Source organism: Triturus cristatus, chromosome 11 (assembly GCF_964204655.1).
Source record: "Triturus cristatus chromosome 11, aTriCri1.1, whole genome shotgun sequence".
Taxonomy (NCBI): Eukaryota; Metazoa; Chordata; class Amphibia; order Caudata; family Salamandridae; genus Triturus; species Triturus cristatus.
Genome location: NC_140594.1, coordinates 229,493,427 through 229,508,073, shown reverse-complemented (window position 1 = coordinate 229,508,073; position 14,647 = coordinate 229,493,427). Strand labels below are relative to the sequence as shown.

General features: G+C 45.5%; 1 protein-coding gene across 3 annotated transcripts in view; it reads right to left on the bottom strand.

Annotated features, from left to right (window-relative positions):
- Window positions 1–8,488, bottom strand: part of KIAA1671 (KIAA1671 ortholog) — an 899,111-nt gene extending 890,623 nt beyond the window's left edge. Inside the window, exon 1 of one of the 3 annotated variants that reach the window (XM_085633358.1) lies at window positions 8,258–8,488. The gene's annotated coding sequence lies outside the window, so the exon portion shown is untranslated. The remainder of the gene's footprint in view (window positions 1–8,257) is intronic. The other 2 variants (XM_085633361.1, XM_085633359.1) reach the window with 2 other exon arrangements.
- Window positions 8,489–14,647: the final 6,159 nt, after the last annotated feature.

Sequence of the window (14,647 nt, the reverse complement as noted above, 5' to 3'; positions counted from 1 at the left end):
GCTTTAACATTGCTGGGGCTCATGGGATTATGCAGCGTATTCTTTGACAGTTATTTTTATTAATTACAGCTAGGAAAAATATTTTTGTGAAATCTTCAAATTAAGTGGCAAATGCATTTATCTATAACTATGCTGTAAATGTTACAGAAAGAGAATCGCAAAGTTCACTAGCCGTCACCACTCTCCATTGTTCTAATCAACATATCGGGAAATGTGTACATCTGAATTTCAATGTGTGTCCTTTGTTACTTGCACTATGGAGAAAACAGCTTTTCCAGGCGCAATACCCTAAAAAAGGCATGTAATATAAAGATGTTTTAATTTGATTTTGGTTGGTTTTTATTGCTGTATGAAACTTTTAACCAACTCAAATATCCAAAAGGAGTCAAACAAGAAGGAACATTCTGAAACAAAAAGACTAAGCCTTATTATGACCTTGGCGGTTGGACCGCCAGGCTGCAGCATCAGCAGCCGGGAGAACGCCGCCAATCTGGCGGCACTCCGACTGCTGCATTTGGGGTTTACCGCCAAGCCGGCGGTGTGCTGAAAGTGGTCTTGCGGCGGCAGCATGTTTCGACTCACAGAGAGAGCCCAAGGGCAATGCCGCCGCACTGCAATGCCTGCACTGTCATGCGCACACTGTTGCCATGCACCATATTGTGCATGGCACACAATGCGCGTACGACAGTGCAGGCATGGGGGTCACAACATGTGCCCCCAACTACAATGCCCAATCGACTAAAATACCAAGGGGCCCTGTACAGGGCCCCTTCACTGCCTTTCCGCAAACCTTTTAATGACAGGATCCCCGCCATGAAAAGTTCAGCAGAAATGTAGGTTGTGATTAGCACGGTAGGGCCGGCATCAGCACCGCCTCCATTCCCCACTGCGGGATCCAGGATCCTGGCAGTGGTCCAACCGCCAGGGTTGTAATTGGGCTGTCGGACTGCCGAGGAAGTGGCGGCCGGACCGCCATCGCAGGCATGGCGGGCTTGGGACCACCGTACTCGTAATCAAGCCCTACATAAAACTACCACCTTAAAAACATTCATCCTAGGGACAGTGGTCAATAGCAGAGTTTACTACTGTTTCAGTTTCTTCATTGGGAGGAACATTGTTGAGTTTGGGATTTGCTGTAGAGCAGAGGTCTTCAAACTTTTTTACTCTGAGCCCCCCCTAAGCAAAATGTTTTGAGGTCAGGCCCCCCCTCCAAAACTTTATAACAAGGATTGGGGGAGCGGGAGGGACATGGATGCGTGCAGGGAGCGTGGTTTATGAGATAATTTCTGGAATACTTTTTCTATAGCTTATGAAGTGCTCCAAATATGAGACTTATAAAACAGCAAATGCATCAAACAAAAACAGATATCCCAAACAAACTGCTCCCCATAATTGGGGTGTTGTGAGCCCCTCACACTCTTTGACCCCAATGCAACTATACCTGCTGCACTAATGATAACTGCAGTCCTAAGTAGCAGGGTATCTCCTTTGCCTTTTTTACCTCATCCTCTCCATGATGGATCATCACCTCAGTCCTAATGCTTGAAAGGACAATAAGCTCTGGTGCCCCTTTTTTTAACGCGAGACAGTCATAAAAGTGATGCAGTGGGCCCCCCAAATCCCTGGGCCCCAGTCCTGCTGAATCTGCTCCTTTATGATAACCAGCAGTAGCCATTTACAAACTTGGCAGCAGTACCAGCTTCACTAATGAATGTCCCTTTAAAAAAACAAAAACTCTCATATTGTCCCCTTCTTTGGGGTAGCTCTCTGAAGAAGCAGTCTCTGGCCATTTGTGCACATAAAAATGAGTTCCCATACAGTGCTCCCTATTCTGGGCCTTCTCTTTGACAATATCTATGATCTCGCTCCTTTCTGGTCTCCTAGACCATTACTGTGAGGCCCCAGGGATTGAGAGGATTAGGGCACTGCATCTGAATGCAATCCTGCTGGCCTTCTAGCTGCCACCCCGTGGACTCCGCTTTCACAAAAAACTGCCCCTGAATGGAAAATACTGACTTGGATGTGCCTTTGCCTGAAAGCGAAGGGTGTGGTGGTAGTGCAGAAAGTTAAAAAATAAACAATGGAATTATGAGTTTCTGCAGCAGCGTTTTCCACATAATTATCAGTGTACTGCATTTGCTACATAATCTGCAGATTTCAACAAAAAAACGTGATTCTAGCTCAAACGGAACAAAAGTTACTTAAAGCGTGATAAAGTGTTCCGGAGCAGTGGAAGGCCCTTTGCAGAGATTGACTGGTAATCTTGTAGTTGCTTACTGCTGTATTTGGGTGCTACACTGGTACTAATGAGGTGAAATATTTCCCCTGACAGTGTTACAATGAGTTAAAATGACAAAAAATGTGGCGCATTGTGCCGCATAATTTACCTTTTCTTGCTGCATAATTTAGTCAAACCTGCCGCATAATGTTGTCCTCTTCTGCGAATAATTCCAGTGGATTTGCTTAAAGCTTTATGGTGGCAAAGATCTATTCTTTTTAAATGTAATGTAAAGGAGTTAAAAGCTGGGATCTGGACTAGTGGAGACACCTACAAAAATGTCTGCGTTTGATTACTTATTACTAAAAAGTATATTTTGTAAGAACTTGTTTTATCTCAATCACTGCATCATGTGGCAGCAGCCTAGCTTACAATATGTAAATACTGTTTTAAAATAATGACCTACATATTCACAGTGCTTTCTGCCACATGCTTGGACCTCATAGCACTATGAACAGGGCCATTGGAATTATGCGGCAGGAGAAGACCAAATTATGCAGCATGGTTGACTAAATTCTGCAGCAAGCAAAGGCGAATTATGCACATATTTTGTGATAGTATTACTGCACTATTTTGCTATTTGTATACTTGTTAACATTGTCCTGGCCTTTATTGCTCCTCATAAGTACCACATTAACACCCACATATACCAATAAGCAACAGAAAGGTGACCAGCCAACCTTTAGAAAGGGCCTTCCACTGTGAGGTAAGGTGTTGCTTCATTTTTCAATCTGCTAATTATGCAGCAGACAATGGATTATGTGGCAAATGCGGGAAAACCATAACTATGCGCTGTGAGTGCAGGGTGAGAACGAGGAGTGAGTTGTCTGAATGCAGGGTGCATTCCCAGACACTTGAAGTTAATCAGCATGTTATTGACGGGGCGTAGGGTTTCAGATAGAAGTTAATCTTTTGCTACTATGAAATTAATCAGGGAATCGAGGGTGAAGAAAATAAATAACGTGCTGATCCTGCAACAAACTTCCAGTCTTATGATTAGGGTTGCCAGCTCATTATTTTGATGTTGCAGACGGTACAAAAATAAACAGTCACCTAAAGCCCTATATTCAGCACTTATCTGTGCATACTTCGAAAAGCAAATATAAAGCCCCTTTAAATGTGTTCAAGGGCTGCCTGAATGTTTCATGACTGAAAATAAAGGGAACAGACAGAAAGTCAAATTACAAAGGAATACATACTTTTTTATTTAAGCCCCTATTTATTGTCAAAGCAAGGTCTTTGCTGGCTCTTTAAACATACATGGCTGGCATTTCTTCTATTGGCAACCCTTTTTTATATTCCTTTTCATGAAATGCATTTTCACACTACAGCAGTAAATTTTAAATGCAAATGTAAGGAATAGGCAGAGTCGGGGCCCAGGGGGTACTTGAAAAAGAAAAAAAACGAAGCCTCCTTAACCAGTTCCCAAAGGTATGCAAATGGTCTTTAAAGACCTGTGAAAAACTGGGACGTGCATTAGCCCCCAGCAGCAAACCCACTGACCTCTGGCCCCAGGGCACTCTGAGGGTTTCGGAGTAAATGAGCACAGCCTGGAAATGCAACAAATAAACATCGCTGCACTTCCAGGTGTCTTCATTTACATGTGCTTGCAGAGGCCTTTGCGCCCCCCTGGGAACTCATCCACGCCCCCCCCCCACCCTCCAGGGGGGCGCGCCCCACAATTTGAAGACCTGTGCTGTAGGGATGCTGGGGTAAATGATGGGCTATTATGATATAGGTTTTCTGTTGCCAAGTTGCAACGAGTAGTATTTATGTAGAAAAATGAAAATGTTTATTTGGCTACTGAATTCAGGCATTGTGTGTTTGGGTGATTGAAAAAAAACGGAATAAAAAATAATAATTTGCATTTGCGGAGCCTGCTCACACAGTACAACTTAATGACTGTCAATTGGCCAACAAGTAATGAGGGTAATGTGTGTGCAGTGTTACACTCTCAGCGGACATGAACAAAAAAAAAAAACTTCAACTCCCTCCAATGCACTACTCTGTCTCCCATCCTAGACCTCTCACAATATATCCTATACCTCCACTCCGACTCATCCCAAACATCATTTTACTACTATGATTTCCCTAATGACCCTTTCTAGACTCCTCCCTCCTCTATCCCTCCTTTGACTCATCCCAAACTTCATCTAATATAAACTCCCAAATAACCCTATCCACACTTTTCCTTCATACTATTCAATCAAACTAACAGGCTCACATGTCCACCGCTCAAATTAACAATTTATATTTCCCTATACTAGTCCTTTGGGTTCCAAAGTAGTGTGCTACTCGCCGAAAATCGCTTCAACATTTTGGGGTAGTAGTAAGTGCTATATAAATACAATTCCATATGGTACTCAAGGAGGTTCCAAGGGAGGCAATTTTGGATCCAGCAAAGAATAACATTTGTCACACCTAGATAAAGGCAACTTTGTTACAGGGATTCCTTTGTTAATAGTTGGAAATGAATATCCACATATTGACTGGCCACCTCTAATCCAACGTACACATTCTTCATCCTGTACCTGCTGCAAGAGAAGCAAAGATGTAGCCTAGTGACTATCAGGAGATGTAGTTTGAATCCCGGTGTCTCCACTAGACCTAAATGTGCCATCCTGACCAAATCTCGGTGTTTCGGATGTCTTACATTTTTGGTACCTAGAAGAAGAACTATTTATTCATCCTATGCCTCCTGCATGAGCAGCAAAGATGTAGTCTGGAGGCTCTCAGCACCAGGAGATGTGGTTTGAATCCTGTGGTCTCCACTCAACCTAAATTTGCCATCCTGGGCAAATCTCCCTGTGTTGCTGATGTCTTAAATTGTTGGTACCTAGAAGTAGTACGATTTGTTGTGTGTGCAAAATAATATTAATAAAGAGTCAACAATCTTTTAGCCACATAGCACACATTAAGCTGAAAAAGCATGCTCAAGAAGAAATGCAAAAATCAATCAATCAGGGGAATAGTACGGGCGCTACTCACCCGTGAGAGTCTCAACGTGCTGGGGGAAAGGAAGGGGGGGGGGGTACACAGATCTGCTAGCCGAAAAACCAGGTCTTGAGGGTCTTCCTGAAGGTGTTGCCTCTGATGTCTGCCGGTAGTTCATTCCACGTCTTGGTTGAAATGTGAGAGAAAGATCTTCCGCCTGCTCTGGCCCTGTGGATGCACAGGGTTTCGGCCAGTGCGAGGTTGGAAGATCGGAGGTTTCTTTTGGGTACGAGGAAGATGATTCTGTCGTTGAGGTATTTGAGTCTGTTGTTGTGTAGGCATTTGTAGGCGTGAGTGAGGATTTTGAAGGCGACTTTTCTTTCCATGGGGAGCCAGTGAAGCCTTCGTAGGTGTTGGCTGACGTGTTCATGCCGGGGGATGCCGAGGACGAGTCTGGCAGCGGTGTCCTGTATTGTCTGGAATTTGCGGAGTAGGGACTTGTTAATGCCGGCATAGAGTGCGTTTCCATAGTCCAGTCTGCTGGGGATGAGTGCGTGGGTGACTGTCTTCCTTGACTCAGGGTGGATCCATTTAAAGGTTTTGCAGAGGACGTGGAGGGTGTTGAAGCAGCTGGAGGTGAGGGCGTTGACCTGTCAGTTCATGGAGAGAGAAGAGTCAAGTACGATGCCGAGGTTTTTGGTGTGGTCCGAGGGGGTAGGTGGGCTTCAGAGGGTAGACCGCCACCAGGTGTTGTCCCATGCTGAAGGGGTGGTTCCAAGGACGAGGACTTCTGTCTTCTCGGAGTTGAGCTTCAGGCAGCTGTTGGTCATCCAGACTGCGACGTCTTGCATTCCCTTCTGGAAGGTGAGTCTGGCGGGGTGGGGTCTTTGGTGCGGGAAGAGGATGAGCTGGGTGTCATCAGCGTAGGATATGATGTTGAGGCTGTAATGTTGGACGATGGCGGCGAGGGGGGACCATGTAGATGTTAAAGAGGGTCGGGCTCAGTGACAAACCCTGTGGGACTCCGCAGGTGATTTTCGTGGGATCAGAGAGGAAGGGTGGCAGTCTGATCCATTGGCTTCTTCCTGTGAGGAATGATCGGATCCAGTCTAGGGCTGTTCCTAGTATGCCAGCATTGTATAGTCTGGCAACGAGTGTGCGGTGGGAGGCGTGTAGAAGGCCGCTGATACGTCGAGTAGGATAATTGCTGCGGAGTGGCCTTGGTCTAAAGTATGGTTTGCAAAGATAACACTGAAAATCCAGCCACCTGTGTTCCTCTCTGGTTGCGAGCACAAGTTACAAAAACAATTGGGTGTTCCTTCTAAGAAAAGGGTGTGTTGCTCCATTTCATATCAAAGTCTGCTGGACACTATCAATTATGGTCCTGTACTGTCTTAAGCTAGTGGTTGGCCCCTTGGGCACAGTCTCGTCTCTGAGGAAAGTATTCTGTACACAAGTACGAATACGTAGTGTTTGTCAGTAGGACAGGTGCTACACCCGGTTCATGTGTGTGTGAGATGGGCGATTTTGCAAACCAGTGATTCTGACATGACGTTACACTTAGTGCATGCATGCCCCTACGGTAAGTATTCGTAAAGAACTAATTTTCCTCACACCATCGAGCAGTGATGGGGTTATATTTGCCCCTCCAGCAGTCATTCTGACATGAAGGTTTAAGCGGGTGAGAGCCAAAATTTGTGTTTGGCTTGACCCGGTGACTCCCCATATTGGATGGTCACTTGACAGGACTGTATGAATCAGGCAAGGTGGTTCTGTGGCTCCACACTCTCCACTGACACATGGGGTATTCTGAGAGACACGATTTTGAATCCTGGCAAGACAACTCATCCGTCCACCCTCCCCAGGTCGAGAAACTGAACACTATACGTTGGGTAATAAATACTAACCTCTTATTTATAGAACGCAGGTATATGGTGTAAAGCGCTGTATCAAAACAAAGTATTTCCATAAAGCCAGCTCAGACCTTTATGGCAGGTGCGCCACTTCATGAAAAAAGCCCATCAAAGAAAGGAAGCAGCATTTCAAACAAAAACATTAGCGCAGTCAGTGAGCTCCGTACGGCAGGTGCGATAATGGGTCTAAAAATCACGAGTCGCCCAAAAGCGACCAATAAACAAACCAGCAAAAGTACAATACCCACGCCTGAAAAGAATGAAGTGAATACTTGCATCAAAAGTGGCCAATGAGCGGTCAAATGTGCGCCACAGGAAGTAACGCAAAGCCCCAGGGTCTGCTATTGGCAGCCAGAGTGTCTTTGTCCTGGCACGCCTGACACACACGGAAGGGCTGCTAGCCTGTGACTGTAGATTGTCTTACACCCGCCCCCCTTAGGGATCACTGCATAATCACTTCAAAGAGACATCCTGGAAATTAGAAAGCAGATGTGGGGCGGCACAGAGAAAAACCATAAAGAAAAAACACACGCAACAAAACCCTTTTTCTTCGCCTCCCAAATTTCATTTCGCGCAGTATTCATTCACGGATATCTAAATCAGAATTGTAAATGAAATACAAAAAGAACAATAATTTATTGCACGGGAATCTTTCATTTAAATTCGTTAAACAATGCAAGATAAAAGTGTTTATGGGTGGGGGGGGGGGGCACAAAACTGACATAAGGGGGCACACGCTTCCAAAACGAGGGTGAAAGTACATTTTAAGGAAGAGCATGTACATGCTAATTGATAGCGTGCTTCAAACAAACGGCGCTGACAAAGAATTCCACAAAAAAGAGTGCCTAATAAAGGAAGCCCGATTTCATTGACCAGTTCTCTATGGAAACCATGACAGGCAGGCTGCAGGCCAGCTCCCTAATTTGCATTTCAGTCAGTGCCAGGAAAGCCACAGGCTGCCCCAGCAAAACAAAATGACGGACAGAACTCCGAGTAGCTCAGCTGCCCACGCAGCGCGAGCTCAAGTTAGATGGAACCAAAACATTGCACCACAGGACACTCGCTCTCTCCAACAACAATTTCGTTGTTGGCCTGGAGTGAGGATAAACATTTCAAGTTTCTGGTCGCTTACCCCGTCCAGCCGCCGCCTCCGTCACAAGTAGCATCAACTCCTTCCAACCTTCATTCTTGTGGGAACATTCTGCCTGTTGGACCCAGCAAACAGTGCACCTGCAGGGGGAGGAGCCAGAGCGAGGCCGGAGGTTTGTCAGGGGCGGGGCCTGGGCCAAAGGTGAGTTCACGTGCAGATTGCGAGGCGCCTTTGAGGGACGGAAGGGATCCCTGGCTGTCCTAGGTCAGCTGTGAGCAGCTCAGCCGGTCCCGTTTTGCTACTTGGCATTCTGGTACTTGAAGTCCGGCGGAATAATGCGATAAACAAAACGACATGCACCACAAAACAAAGAGAGAAAGAAAAACAGGGACTGGAAGGACTGCTGGTACCCTTGATTTAAAACAATAATCTCCAAACAGCTTTGTTGTTTCAGAATGTGACGTGGATACTTATTTTAAATTGCAAAGGATTTACAGTTCATAACATTACGTATCGGCATACTATTTCAAATGGTTAGCGAAGAAGACGGTGCTTTGGGGCGTGAAATTAAACAATTTCAACTATGAAGTGTTGAGTGGGATTACAATTATCCGCGGTTTTTGAGGTAATATTTATACACGGGGAAAAAATCACCCAAAGACGGAGTTGACCGCCTATGTAATGTGAAAAATATGTTTATTGAACAGACAGTCCAGCAAATAGGACGCCGATTTTGAATTGCCCTGCGGTATGTGGGTGTAGCTCGTCCTGGTTCTTTATTTACCTCCTAGGACTTGAAGTCTTATATTTAAAATAAATCGGAACAACACTACAGATGAGAGAATGGCATGCAAACGGGAAAAGAAGGGGGTGGGGTTCAACTCCTTGCTCGCGACCAGCCAGGATCAGAGATAAAAGCAGTCAGGGTGACTTTAGGCAAGCAATAAATTGTATTTATGACTTTCCTGTCTTCCAGATCCAGCAAGTTTGCCTCCCTGATTTTATGGAGTCGCTGGTGGACCTTCGACCTTCAGATGAACTGATTTGTTCTCCGACTGAGTGCAGAGGGCAATGAATCATCAGCTGGCCAGGAAGATATTACAGTTAAATCAATATACAGAGAACACCTATCGAACCCAATGGCCGAATCGATTCCCACTGAGAGGAACAAAAATATGCATTGGCACATGGTATAGGCTGGGATTTTCCAGTAGTGCCCTATATAGATAGTGATGCAGACCCAGTGCTTGAAATGGAAAAATAGAAGTGCAGGTACTCTGAATACCTGCTTGTTTCTGAGAAGTGCTGGTACTCTTCCTCTAAAAAAAAAAAAAAAGTGTCGGTACTCAGTACCGGGCAGTACCAGCCCATTTAAATCACTGTACAGACCTAGAAACTATACATTTCGGGGTACAGTCTACTATCATAATAGCTGTATTTGTAGCTCCCCCCCTGGAGTACCTCGTCCAGACCGTTTACGGATAATGGAAGTCTATTACTACACCTTTAATCAGGGCCGGACTGGGAACCAACACCGGCCCTGGCAAAGTGCTCGGCTTGGGGGAGCCACCGAGTTCTTTGCCAGGGCCGGATTTCGGCCGATTTTGTTACAGGGCCGATTTTGCAGCTATGCTGCAAAAACGGCCCTGTAACAAAAACGGCCCCCAGGGACCCAAAACCGGCCCCCACCCATGCGGCGCATCAGGGGATTGCCCGGTGCCCGCTACGGCCAGTCTGGCCCTGCCTTTGATCTCTGACCTCCTGATTAAAATAGCATCATTAAAAAATAGTATAGAGGCCCTAACCTCCCTAGATCTCAAACTTTATCAAAGAATAGATAACTCCAATGAATTACATCCAATGCCAGCAGTTCTACCAAGAGTTCTTCCCACTCAGGCTGGTCCTGTTAAGAGGCAGAATGCTTTAATTGAGAACCAAAATGGGGTAACCATTAGTGCTTCACCTGGGCAATATAGACCCTCCGCAGTGCAAGGCAAGGGTAAAGTGGCAGCAACACAGGGCAAGGTAGCACTTAGCACATCTTCAAGATTAGCTTCCCAGACTCCCAGCAGGGCATTCATATACCACAAAGCCCCTGAGTCACTACAGGTAACACAGGTATCCAACCACAAGCAAGGTACCCTCCCACCAATTTCAATTTTCCTGACTAATGTTCCTAAAGCCGATCCCCTCTGCCTTAGATACGAGAGCGGGGATGTCCTGAAAAATAAATCCATACATTGGCTGAGACACACCAGGGGGTGCAGATCCATAAAACGGAGGATATCATCTGTGCCAAGAGGTGTATCGTGGCTCACAGCCCAGTGGATGCAATTGAACTAACATTAACTTCCAACCAACTAGTGCACAATCTAATTGCCTTAGAAGCAAGATCTCATTACTACGCACCAACAAAGATTAGGCTGAGGCTGACTGCCCCCACCGACCCAAATGTAAGTGTGAGCAAAGCACCCCTGGCTTCCCCGACCTCATCACTCTCACAGATTGATTGACTGATTCTTTCGCCTTATAAGCCAGCACTGAATAGCTTTAGTACGGTCCCGACGATCTCCATAGCCCCTTTCCATCTACACCCTGAGGGTTATCCGGATGAGCAAGAGTGGAGGAGTTGTTCCCCAGTAGAGCCTGACCATTTCAATTTATCGATATTAGCGAATACTCTCTCTCAGGTCAGCGATCTAGATAGAAGGACTGACAGTGGAGTTGTGCCTATTTTGCCAGTGTTACCATTCCTCCAGGTCCGGGTAGAATCAGTTAATGGGGACACAATGAATATCCTCTCATGGAACCTGGCAGGTATTAGTCGAAAATGTAACTGTCCACATTGGTTGGATCTGGTTTCTCAACAGGAAATATGTCTATTTCAGGAAACCTGGTCCCAGACTCCCATACATATCCCTGGGTTTAAGTCCTTTTTTAAACCAGCAGTATCTGCTAAAGCGGGTCGGGCTTCAGGGGGCCTACTTATCTTGGTAAATCTTTCCCTGAATTGCGAAATAAATGAGCTGGCTACCAATAACCCAGACATTTTGGGGATTAGGCTAGCCCAGGGGAATGGATTAACCGTCGATATGTACAATATATATGCCAGAAGCGCTAGAGGTGGAAGCTCACCGACTCTCCTTGCCTTTGATAACCTATTGGGAGACAGGAATGTCAGCTATCCGCTGATAACTGCTGGTGATTTTAATGTTACATTTGAACCCCTTGATTGGGTCGAGTCCCTCGATGTGTCCGAAGAGGACCAAGTTTGGAGGGTACCTTAGTTGGAATTACCCCCAATCAAAAAATGGTCCAATGCTGCCCTCCAACTGAACGCAATCTCCCTGGAATACAGGCTAAGGACTACCAATGGACGTACCAATTCCGACAGAAGTGGTGGGATGACCTTTATAGGAACAAAGGGGTCAAGTTGGATCGACTATATATTAGTGGATCTGACCCTGTGGCCTCAAGTTCAGGACATGTTTATACACCAGGCCTGCGACAGTGATCACAACTCCCTACACTTATCTATTAGCCATCTATGGGGGAGTATTTGGCAGGACTCTACTGCCCCACTATGGATAAGGGAGTTAAGTGGCACAAATGCTAAGGGTCAGCTTAAATGGCCCATGGTCCTGGCTGACGAACTTAAAATGCAAAAGATCAATGAAGTTCTAGCCAAGCATTTAGCGACATTAGAACCAGAAAGTAGTGACTCTCACTCTTTGAACACCTGTAGTGCCCTTCACGGAGCATTCTTCGAGCAATTGGCTATCTTCTTCTACATCCCCTTTTCAAAGACCAGATCCTTCTGGGGTAGCCGCCTTGGAGCAAATCCGTGGTACAATATAGACTGTAGGCTTGCTAGAGCAAGATTGACAACAGCTATTAAAAATAGAGACCAAGTAAGCATCCGTGACTGCAGAAGGGCCTATAAACAGGTACAGGGCATAGCCAAAAAGCTATGGGATGAAGGGAGATGGGAAGAGCTAGAGGAGGCTATTGGTCATCCTGACCCTCGACAATTCTGGCTGCTAGTGGCCAAGACAAATTTTGAACGCAACCCTCCCCTGGCTAACAACATTACATCACTAGAATGGTACAATCATTTTAACGAGCTATATTCTTTATGTAATACTACCGATAGTTTTCGGATGCCCCCCAGCTTGGACGCCCAACGAAGCATAATTGTATTTAACAGGAAAGAGATTATGAGCTCCTTAGATGCCATTATACCTGCTAAAGCTCCAGGCCCAGATGGCATCCCAGGCGATCTCTTCCGCGCTGACAGGGCGAACTGGGCAACTGATTTTATGAACTTGGTCAATGACATCGCCTGATTAGGAAAGATTCCAGACTCGTGGAAGGGGGCGGAAGTGATTCCAATCTTTAAAAAAGGAGACAGGTCTAAGCCCTCCAACTACAGACCAATTAGCTTGATAGATTGTGCTCAAAAGGTCTTCTGTCGCTCGCTTTTAACTAAAATCCAAACCTGGATGGATGAGAAGAACATCCTCTCTCCCTTACAGGCAGGCTTTTGACGGAAGACCAGCACTATTGACCAGGCCTTACGCCTTTTTTTTGCTATATTGGAAGGTGTTTGTGTTGGGCAAAGGCAGCTTATATCTTGACTTTATAGACCTCAAAACCACCTTCGACCTTGTTCCCCGAGACCAACTCTGGCAAACCCTCATAAATATGGGAATGCCCCTCGAAATTTTAGAACCTTTGGTCAGGTTGCATGATGATAACTTTGCACGTGTGAGGTAGGGCAACCAGGGGCAACTTACCGACCCAATTAAGATCCGGCTCGGGGTACGCCAAGGGTGCGTTTTGGCCCCTACCCTTTTTTCCCTTTATGTTAACCAGATTGTTGACCTTTTATGTTCAACTCCAGCTGATGCCCCTTCGTTGGCGAACCAGAAGATAGCTACTTTGCTGTTCGCTGATGATACCCTTTTGGTCTCTAAAACTCCTATGGGTCTCCAGAAGCTTCTGGACAAATTTAAGGTTTTCTGTGATGCAAGGGGCTGGTTATTAATACTCTCAAAACCAAGTAGATGATAATGAACCAACGTAAATCCTTTAAACGGGAACCTGGTCCTAGATAATGTCCCTTTGAAGAGGGTTAGCTCCTTTGAATGATTGGGCATAGTGGTTTCCGATAGGATGACCTGGAATAATTAGTTGAACAAGGCGTCCCTAAAATTCTCTCAGCTAGCAGGAGCATTGCGGCGCGAGATTTACTTATCATATACAAAGCCCGTAGCCCCAGCTCTTAAACTCTATAGCTCAAAGGTTGTGAGTAGTGTACTCTATGGGGCAGAACTGTGGGGTCTGGTGGACGCAAGGAAACGAACAACAGTTGAAAACAAGTTTCTTAGGAGTCTTGTAGCCCTGCCCCAAAGCACCCCCCTCCTTCCTTTGAAACTGGACCTGGGAGTTAGGTTCATACATGACCAAGCGAGTCTGCGCCCTTTGCTTTTTTGGTATAGGTTGCTCACTACCCCCGATCTGGCCCCTTATGTTGCTGCTTTTAAGGAAGTGTCCGCCCTAGACAGGAACAAAAAAATTGGGTGGATAAAATATGTTAACACTGTTCGGGCAGCAATTGGCATCCCTAATGAGCTTGCTAGCTCTCCACCACGGTACTCAAAGGACCAGCTAAAGCGTCAATATTGGCTATGGGTAGAACAGACCACCTACTCGAGGATTCGTCATGGTTGTTTAACCGATGTTTTTTTAGACATAAAATCCTCGAAATACCTTGAGAAATATCTTGATATTATCAAAGTGCCTGGGGACAGGAAATTGTATACTCAGTTTAGGTTTGGCTGCTTACCCATCAATGCCTTTACCAACCTTTGGCTAAACAACATCAGCCAGCCCAAGGGATGCCCATCCTGTCCAGACCCAAACAAAACTGTGGGCCATGTTTTCTTTGCATGTCCAGCCTACGATAGACCAAGAAGGAAGTGGTTGGTCCCCCTATGCAGACAGTTGGAGACCCATAGCCATCTTGACGCACCACGGATTTTAAGATCGGATACTAGACTATCCTTTGTATGTGCCATTGCAAAATTTCTTGGCCGGTTCTGGGCCATTAGGCGAAGGCTCCTGTCCACTTTTTCTTGTGCCAGGGACCAGCTGTAGTAAAAACCTTACTGCTCGAGGGTGCTTTAATCCCCAGGATCCTGTTTTGAACTTCCTTCTCAAAGTTTTATCAAAATCTTTTTAAATTGTGGACATTTTTAGTCATTATTGCACTCGCACTTTATTCCTGTTTTATCTTTTTACTTGATTTTTAATTGAGTACACACTTAGAAATGTTGCATCTTAGTGATTTCCTCGGTGTTTACAATTCTCAGTACATGATACTTGGCCATTTGAACCTGGTGTATTAAATATCTACTTTTACTTGTGTAA